Raw genomic sequence first — 8,668 nt, forward strand, 5'->3', positions numbered from 1 at the left:
TTATGTGATTAAACTAAAAAAATACATATAATAAAAATGAATAACACTAATATGAAATAATAACTTACATTCAAATATCAAATGCATCATTAATTCACTTTCCCATTCACCAATCACCATTACCCACAACATAACATATCCACAAATGATATTTTAATATTACCCCCAAAATAACATATCGAAAAATTGTATTCACAATTCTCAACCAAAAAATTAATTACTACCTTGTATACAAAGCCACAAAATTGCTATCAGTCAAAATTGTATATATAATTTTGATAAAAATACAATCATGTCAGACCTTTCAACAATCAACGAATTCATCAACTACATAAATAATATACAACAAAACCCAGAAATGACAGTATCCAGTAGGACTCAAAAAATTCATTTTCTTTACTTTTTCCCCCCACTTTCTCAGCAACCAAACAGGACAGAAGATTTGGCTTTAGAAGAGGCCACTCAACCCTGTTGAGTTTCACATGTAAGAAGAGGCCAGCACTTATATGACGAGTAACTAAAACTAATCTGTCGAGAAATCAACATGGCTAACACAAACAGAATATCCAAAAGGAAAAATTACATAACGAAAACTAAAAGTGCTCAATTAGAATGTGTTGAAAATTGAGTATTCAAGTTCATATTAAGATGAAGTAAATTGTAAGTGGTAATGAAACAGTTACCACTGTTGCGGAGGAACAAGCGGGTTTCTCCGTCATAAAGGGTTCCTTTTGCACGGTTAGAAGCGAAGAAATCCTCGCATAAGTCATCTTGACCCTGTATTCACTCAAAAAAACTTACTATATAAGATTGACACCATGTATTATATATATCGACACCAGCAAGTCGCAATGTCAGAGACCAAATAAGATCAAGGGAAAGAAAAGTTGAGGAATTAGTTGATTTAATCACCTTATTACAGAAGAAACAGCTACCGCAAGGCATTATGAAAGCTCCAACCACATGAGCTCCGACTGGAAATCTGAAGAATCAAGGCAAAACTAATCCTGTTATCCATGTTGAGGACCAGTCCATCATTTTGGGAGTTCTTAGTGAACCGTGATTAATTACAGCATATTTTTAAAGAAAATTTAAGTAAACCTTTCAATGATTTTGGTGTCCGTGAGGGGCCCATGCTCAACCACCTCACCTGTGATCTCATGACCCACAACACAAGGGCTAGCAAATGGAAGTTCACCTATGATTACGTGAAGATCAGAGTGGCAAACCCCACAGGCTGCATATTTCAAGCACTCGCGGCATATAATGACATTATAAAATGCTCAGTTATATATATACATGTTTGTGTATATAATATGCTCAGATATTATGATGAATAATGTGTGTGTGTGTGTGTGTGTGAGAGAGACAGACAGAGATCCTCTGCTCCCAGACAGACAGAGATCATCTGCTGCCAACAATTACAAGGCTCTACACAAGCAAATCAACTTCCCTAAAATTTCTATTTATGCTAACCATATCACTCTTCCTAACCATTACATCTACAGGTCTTCATTGTACATGACTGAACCATATATCTATTATAAAAAGAACACAACTCACTTTGGTGTGAATCTTTGTTACACAATTTTGATTTTCAAATATGTGCATCGAATTGCTAATTGAATGAATAAGGATTTTTGGCCAAAAGTCCTTCAAATAAATTACATCTTATGAGAAGTCCAAGCCAAAAAAATTTAATGCCTAAAGTCCTTCATTTTATATTTTTTATTTTGGACATTTTCCCTCTCTCACAATGCTGTCTCTTTTTCGTTTTTTCTTTTTTCAGTTTTGGTACCTTGCTTGTTTAAACATTGTGATAATACCACCACCTAAAAAATGTATACTTCAAGTTCAGTGTCATCATACCACCACCATTGTGATCATATAGTAATCAAAATGTTGACAATAACAAGGTAAAAGCTTCACCATATTTGAGTTGCTCTTTTGCCACTCACAAAAGCTGTGGCTAAGGAAATCAAAAGATGTTGATTGTAAACACAAGCAGGCATAGTATTTAAACTTTTACCACATTATTATCAGCCTCTCCAACTGCATCAAAAAGTTGCACTTTCTCTTCTTCAAAGAAGCAAGCATTTTCCTACAAGAACCATAGAATAGATTATATAAGAAACTTCATGACACATAATTTACATTCAGGACATATAGATACAACATATACATAACCAAAGTAGGACATTCTTACCAAGAATAGATCCAGCTCTGGCAGTTCGAATTCGACCACTTCAAAACCATTTTCTTCCTTACCATAAAAAATGGACTCATTCTTCTCCTGCAATTACATGAACTAGACTTTAATGAAGATCTAAACCACATTTGAATATAACTAATGCTAACAGTCCGAATCAAAGCATGTTGATGCTTTTGGTAACTCAACCTATGGGTTCCAGATCAAATATTTATCACTCTTCACTTCCTACTCTTCAAAAAGAACTTCCAATTCTTCCTACAAGTTAACATAATAAATACTCTAAAAGGAACTTTCTTAAACAAAATCTTTCCTCACTAAATTACACTGCTGTCACTAGAATTGAATCCACAAAGATTCAGACCAAAATTTCATTTACTTGTCTCCAAGTCCATTTTCCCCTAAGGAAAAACATTTAGCACGGAAAAATACTTTCAACACAACATATCAAATAGCTTCTGGAGGGTAGAGCTCCTAAGGCAAAAGAGAAGGGGTGAAAAAAATTGCACTAGCCTTTTGTTTGGTCCCTCAAGAAACAGAGGAAATTCAAACAAGACAGAGTTGAGCTGCAATGCTACCACAACCAGAATATTTTGTCCATGATTTATCATTGGTTTTACAATATATACTATAACTTACCTACAGATGCATGAAATTATTATATGTTGCTCCATAAAAAATTATACCGTTTAAAACAGCATGAACACCATGAAGGCCAATCAAAGATGTTTGCACACCAAGACTAATAGTGATGATAATAACAACAAATAGCAGTAAGTATTAATTAATAAATAAATGGAGCAATAAGCAATGTTCATCAATCAACTTTTAGCAAATAAAGACGTTTTCAAAAAGCGTCTTTTTTGGACTGTGATGTTTGGAAAAAAAGTGATATTCTATGGGTTTGAGTGGCAGAGGTTTGTTTTTTTTTCTTTTTTGTAACTCATTAATTAACTGGTAGAGTTAAGCATCAGCGAAGGCACGGGTCTTGGAAAACGAGAAATAAAGACGTTTTCAAAAAGCGTCTTTTTTTAAGCGCCGTGACATTGAATTTTTCTTGTAGTGTATACCGGTCTTACGAATGATGTTATCCAATTCCACACCCTTATCTATGCCAGAAACAAGTTCCTGGGCATAGTATGGGGTCACTGTTACGACCCTGTCTGATTCTAATATTCCACCCTTCATCCAGTTAATTTTCCTTCCCTTGGCAGGCTTGTCATAGCTGCAACATGCGAAGACTTGTACTTGGTCTTCAGATAACATGGAAGAAGAGCAGTGTGCCAATCATTGGCAATGAAGACAACATCCTCCCCTGCATTTGTACGAGACAGATATGTTACACCATTTATAATAGAATGCAAAATAAATAGATAAATAAAGGTACAAACTTTGAGAATGGAACATACCATAAGGTCCAGAGAAATATTTATTGTTGTTTAGATTCAAAATCCTTGGTGCCTCCAAAGCAGCCTGAGTTCAACATAATAAATGAATGCCAGCTATATACTATGTAAGCAATAGTGTAGAACTGCATACATGATTAGGCGTAGGCTAACAAAAATCTTGAGTAGGCAGTAAGAGGAAATAAAACAATGATATACCACAGGTGGTCATTATGTAAAACAAACAAGAACATGGATGATTGACTCGTGTTGAATGCAAAACCATGTAAATTTGGAGCACAATGCCAACCTTTTGCCTTAACCGCCCATCGACCGATTACTTCTCTAATATATAATGAGCAATGATATACAAAAATATATATATATATATATATATTTTCCTACCAAGCACTGTGGTTTATAATTTCAAAAAATTTCACTGCCACAGCATTTTTAGTGAGTTTTCAGTATAAAATTTCTGCTTGACAATCATTTTCCATATATAATATAGTAGGAAGTTACGACAAAACAACTGCACTTTTTTATTTTGAATCAAGTGTTCAAAGAATGAAAATCATTCATGGAATTACGGGCTTGAAACTACAGGTTGCATCAAATAACTTACTTGGCACAATATACTGAATCGAATTTGGTTGTCCTGGTAATCCTCCCATGTCTTAGGCCCATAGATCTTAGATCCAGTTTTACCCCAAACCTTTGAAAGTTAAGAAATTCAAGCATCAGAACTAAGATCAAGTTGACTATTACAGCTAAAGTATATATAGTTCACCCCTAAATACAAGAACAGTTGATTGAGGACAGAAATAAACCTTTTCCAGGAACATTGGGTGATCCACAAAAACACGATCAACTCCACGTTTGTAGCAGTGGAAGAAGCGAACTGTCTCTATTCGGTCTCCAATTTTTATCTGCAATATAGAAACTTATCTTTGAAGAAACTAATCCCAAGAATCATTCGCTAGACTAGTATATAGTAAAACCTAACCTTGCATTGAAATGGTTGGAATTTGGCAAAACAAGCACAAAATAGAATTTACCTGAAGAAGAACATGACTATCCCATGCATCTTTGTACTAGTCGTAACGTGGGGAAACTGTCATAACACGATGCCCATTGCCCTAGATGATGATTTGGCATAGAAATCAGATCAGTTAAAAATTCATCATCCTAAATGTTTTACCAATTTACTACAAAACTACCAAGAAGATTGATCTATTATTTTGTCCTGCATTGACTTCTTTAATGAATCTGGAGCCAATGTGGACAATTTTTTTACCATTTTAGTAGTCAGAGAGAAGGGCAAGGGAGCTTTCTGTACTAGGAGGCTCTATTTAATGACAAAACAAAAGACTAATACACATCATGGAGAATATGCAAAATGCTCACCATACAAAGAAAGTGGCAATGCATAGGTTTATCAGTTAGTCTACTTAAAAGTAAAAATCCCTATTCTTTACAAAATTTATCATACAACAGAGCATTGTGCTCTGCTTCTGCGCAGTACAAACTTTGTTCAGAAAAATTAAAATTAGCAGTAATTACAGCACTATTAGTTGCTCTTTTACTCAGATAATTTTATATGCTTTAAATGAGACTAGAATGTAAATAACAATCAGTTTATAAGATGATTGGGAACAACCACCAACAAAATAATAATTGGTCTCTCTGAAAGGTAAACTAGTAGTTACATCAGGTTCTCCTATCATAATCATTTTATGTATTCTTGTTTTCATATGATAGGCTAATTTTACTAACTTAAAAATTTTCTGGCCATGGGCTGTTAGAGTTGTCATGGGTTGTAATATGAGTCAACCCGTGTTGTTGGATCTCCAAACATGTTTTTTAGTTAGTTTTAGAAGCGAAAGTCTAATTTTCAAATTTTGAAGTCAAGTGCCCTTTCGGAATTAGGAATTCTTTTTTAAAAAAGTAATATAATACTTATAATTCAACGAAGAACATGCTTTAGAGCTTTTTGGAGCTTCTTTGGGATTGTGTGATGCATTCCTAATGCTAGGCGTGATGCCTAAGGGACTCTAGGTGGGATGCCTTTCATCTTCTTTTTCTTAATTTTCTGCAGTTTAAGCACTTTTAATGATAGCCTTGCAGCTCCACCTTTTGTTAGCCATAAAAACCCTAAAAACCTTTCTCTCACCAAGCTTTCAACCACAAAACTAAGTATTATCGCCCCAAAAACCTACTTCATGGTTGTCCCACACTACATTTGGCTAACTATTTCTCTTTATTCATCCTACGTCACATCACATGTGAGCTTATGGAAGATAGTCCTGCCACCTGTATCTCAAGTAAAGAAAAGAACCATGCATGATGCACCACCATAACCTTGTGTGAGTTTATGCAAATAAGCTTCATCTACATTTTAATTGTGCATCATGGAAGGGATGGGTATAGGAGCATAAAGCTAAGAAAACTGCTCTAACTAGAAATTCATTTCATCATAATTTTCCTTATGACAGTCACAATTTCATTATACATCTTTAATCATGTCAATATTGAATATTGTATATTCATCCAGTACTTCTTCCTTTTCTAAGGGCTACTATTTTATATTCAATAAACCCAATATATGCTTTCTAAGTCAACAAAGACAAAAACAACATGAATTATACATAGCAATATATCCACTCCACAAACAAGTGCTCCATGCTTACACGTAACAATATAAACTCCATAGCAGATTATGCTCGTGGGCAGCAATCTAGACTCGGCCAATTTCCAGCACAAACTATATTCCAATTACCTTTGATGTAAAAATTAAATGGATATACCATGATAACTATGCATTTATCTTCACTTTTCTAGTGAAAATCTTAGCAGTGAATTTGTCATTAGTATTTTGTATTTCAAACTGGAGAAATAAGAGAATGCAAACAAAATATTACGTTAACTTGTATTTTTACAAATATTACCTAAAAATTCGAAGACGACTGAGAAAAAAATCACAAAAGCTAGACTTGCCAAGAAAAGTCCCAAATTTCCAGAAAGTAGACTAGATATTAGAGGTGTACAGCCCATAAAAAATTCACAAAGCATAAGACCACATAAGCTTTAAATTCAGCAAATTTTCACATTCAAGACCGAGTTGAAAATAAGAAAAACAAAAAACAAAGCAATTAATAAAGTTCAATATGACACAGTACTCGAGCAACAACACAAGAAACGATTAGAGTGGAGGAGACACCTTAGGTGGCTTGAAAGGGTAATCTGGAGGAAAATGGATGGTAACTAGAAAAACCCCACCAGCATAAGGACTGTCAGGTGGACCCATAATTGTTGCCTGCCAGTGAAACATGTCTTCAGCAACAGGACCTGAAACAAATACAAAATAAAGCAAAATCATCAACAAAAGAAAAAAAGAACTGCACAAAAAGTGAAGGACAAAACGTGGGGAAACTGTCACTGAGACCGATCTGAATCTCTGTGAATGATAAGCGTTTAGAGATGAATTGAGAGAGATGTTTTCATTACAGCACTGGAATAGGCTTCGACATGAAGATTCAGAGAGAGACAGAGAAACGATGGAGCTCACCTTAGTAGACGATGGTGCAGATGGTGTTTTGGATCTTCGAAATCGAAATTGCTCTGAGATGATATCACTGAGACCGATCTAAATCTCTGCGAATGATAAGCGTTTAGAGAGGGTTGCGAGAGAGAGAGAGCTTACCTACCTCGTCGGTGCAGATGGTGGTGGCGGTGGAACTTCGAAATCGAAATCGAAATCGAAATCAGAGATTCAGATGAAATCGAAATCAGAGAAGGCGCAAGGATTCAAAATAAGAGAACTTCGAAATCAAAATCAAAACCGATCCGTTGATTTCTGTTGGAAGGGATTAGGGCATCTGTTTAGAGAGAGAGAGAGAGAGCGAACGATAGACTGAGATTAGGGCATCCTCTTGATAAGTGAACGAGTGTATTTACCAGCTCGCCACAGAGAGGACATTCGAAGACGTTTTTCAACGCCTTCAAATAGTTAAACGGTGCCGTTTTAATATTGAACAAAAACGACGGTTAAAAAACGCCGTTAAATAGTATAAAATGTGGCGTTTCATAAAACGCCGTTAAATAAACGTCGTCAAAACCTATAATTCCTGTAGTGAGTAGTGCACATCTAAACAGTAAGTACAAGTCCAAACAAAAGCTATTTTACAGGTTGGGTAACACCGTTATACCAGAGTTATATTACAAAGCACCACTTGCTTTCAACATCTGGCAACTTTAAATCACAAAGCTCCAAAATCCAACATAGATAACCATTGTAATTGATTCTTATGGTAAAATCAGCTTCAATATTTTATATATTGTCAAAAATAAAAAATAAAAACCAATTTGTTCTGGTGCATGATATCAAGTTCACGGAAGTATATAATTAAAAAAGGTTACATGTTATTGAAAGAAAAGAAGAGAAATAATACCCCTGCTCGGTCACAGAACATCCTGTACTCATGTAGAAGCTTGTTCATATCTTGCCTCTCAATTTCTCGGTATGCCCTGACTTGCCATTCTTCCACTTGGCTTACTGGAAACTTTGTACCCACTGCCAACCAAAAAGAAAATAAAAATAAAAATATTCATGTTTAAGTAGTGAACAAAAAACCATCTCTATAAAATAACAAATAAAATCCACAAAAAAAAAAAAGAAAAAAAAAAGCTGCAAACTGCACACAACGTAAGCGATATAAATAAAATGCACGATGGGGGAAAGAGAAAGTGGGGAGGAGAATCAAAAGAAAGGATCATTGGCAGAAAAATAAAAAAACAAGAAACAACTAAACGAATACACTCCCCCTGTTTGTTAAATAAACAGTCACTTTTTGGTGAAACAGTATGAACACAGGCAATTCTTTTCACCAACAATCCTTGAAACACATGGGAGTGTTCTACCAAATAGAACAGATGGGGGGTGTATTATGCCTCTAATGAAAGCTTCTGCTTAAGCATACCTTTGAATCTGCTTATTCACCACGAAAGTCTACTTTTAATGCACCAAATCTAAAAAGTGAAATGCACCAACTACTAATGTCTAACAGAATATCAA

The 8,668-nt window shown here is 35.0% G+C and overlaps 1 pseudogene across 1 annotated transcript; it reads right to left on the bottom strand.

Moving 5' to 3' along the window:
- Positions 1 to 685: 685 nt before the first annotated feature.
- Positions 686 to 7,496, bottom strand: LOC114312220 (granule-bound starch synthase 1, chloroplastic/amyloplastic-like; annotated as a pseudogene). Its single transcript, XR_014346024.1, has 11 exons — positions 7,163 to 7,496; positions 6,815 to 6,942; positions 4,653 to 4,733; positions 4,425 to 4,523; positions 4,220 to 4,309; positions 3,619 to 3,682; positions 3,280 to 3,524; positions 2,207 to 2,293; positions 2,030 to 2,101; positions 913 to 982; positions 686 to 777 (listed from the first exon to the last, which is right to left on the bottom strand). The product of XR_014346024.1 is annotated as a granule-bound starch synthase 1, chloroplastic/amyloplastic-like (transcript).
- Positions 7,497 to 8,668: the final 1,172 nt, after the last annotated feature.

Source organism: Camellia sinensis, chromosome 12, assembly GCF_055761805.1.
Source record: "Camellia sinensis isolate YWXY chromosome 12, ASM5576180v1, whole genome shotgun sequence".
Lineage (NCBI taxonomy): Eukaryota > Viridiplantae > Streptophyta > Magnoliopsida > Ericales > Theaceae > Camellia > Camellia sinensis.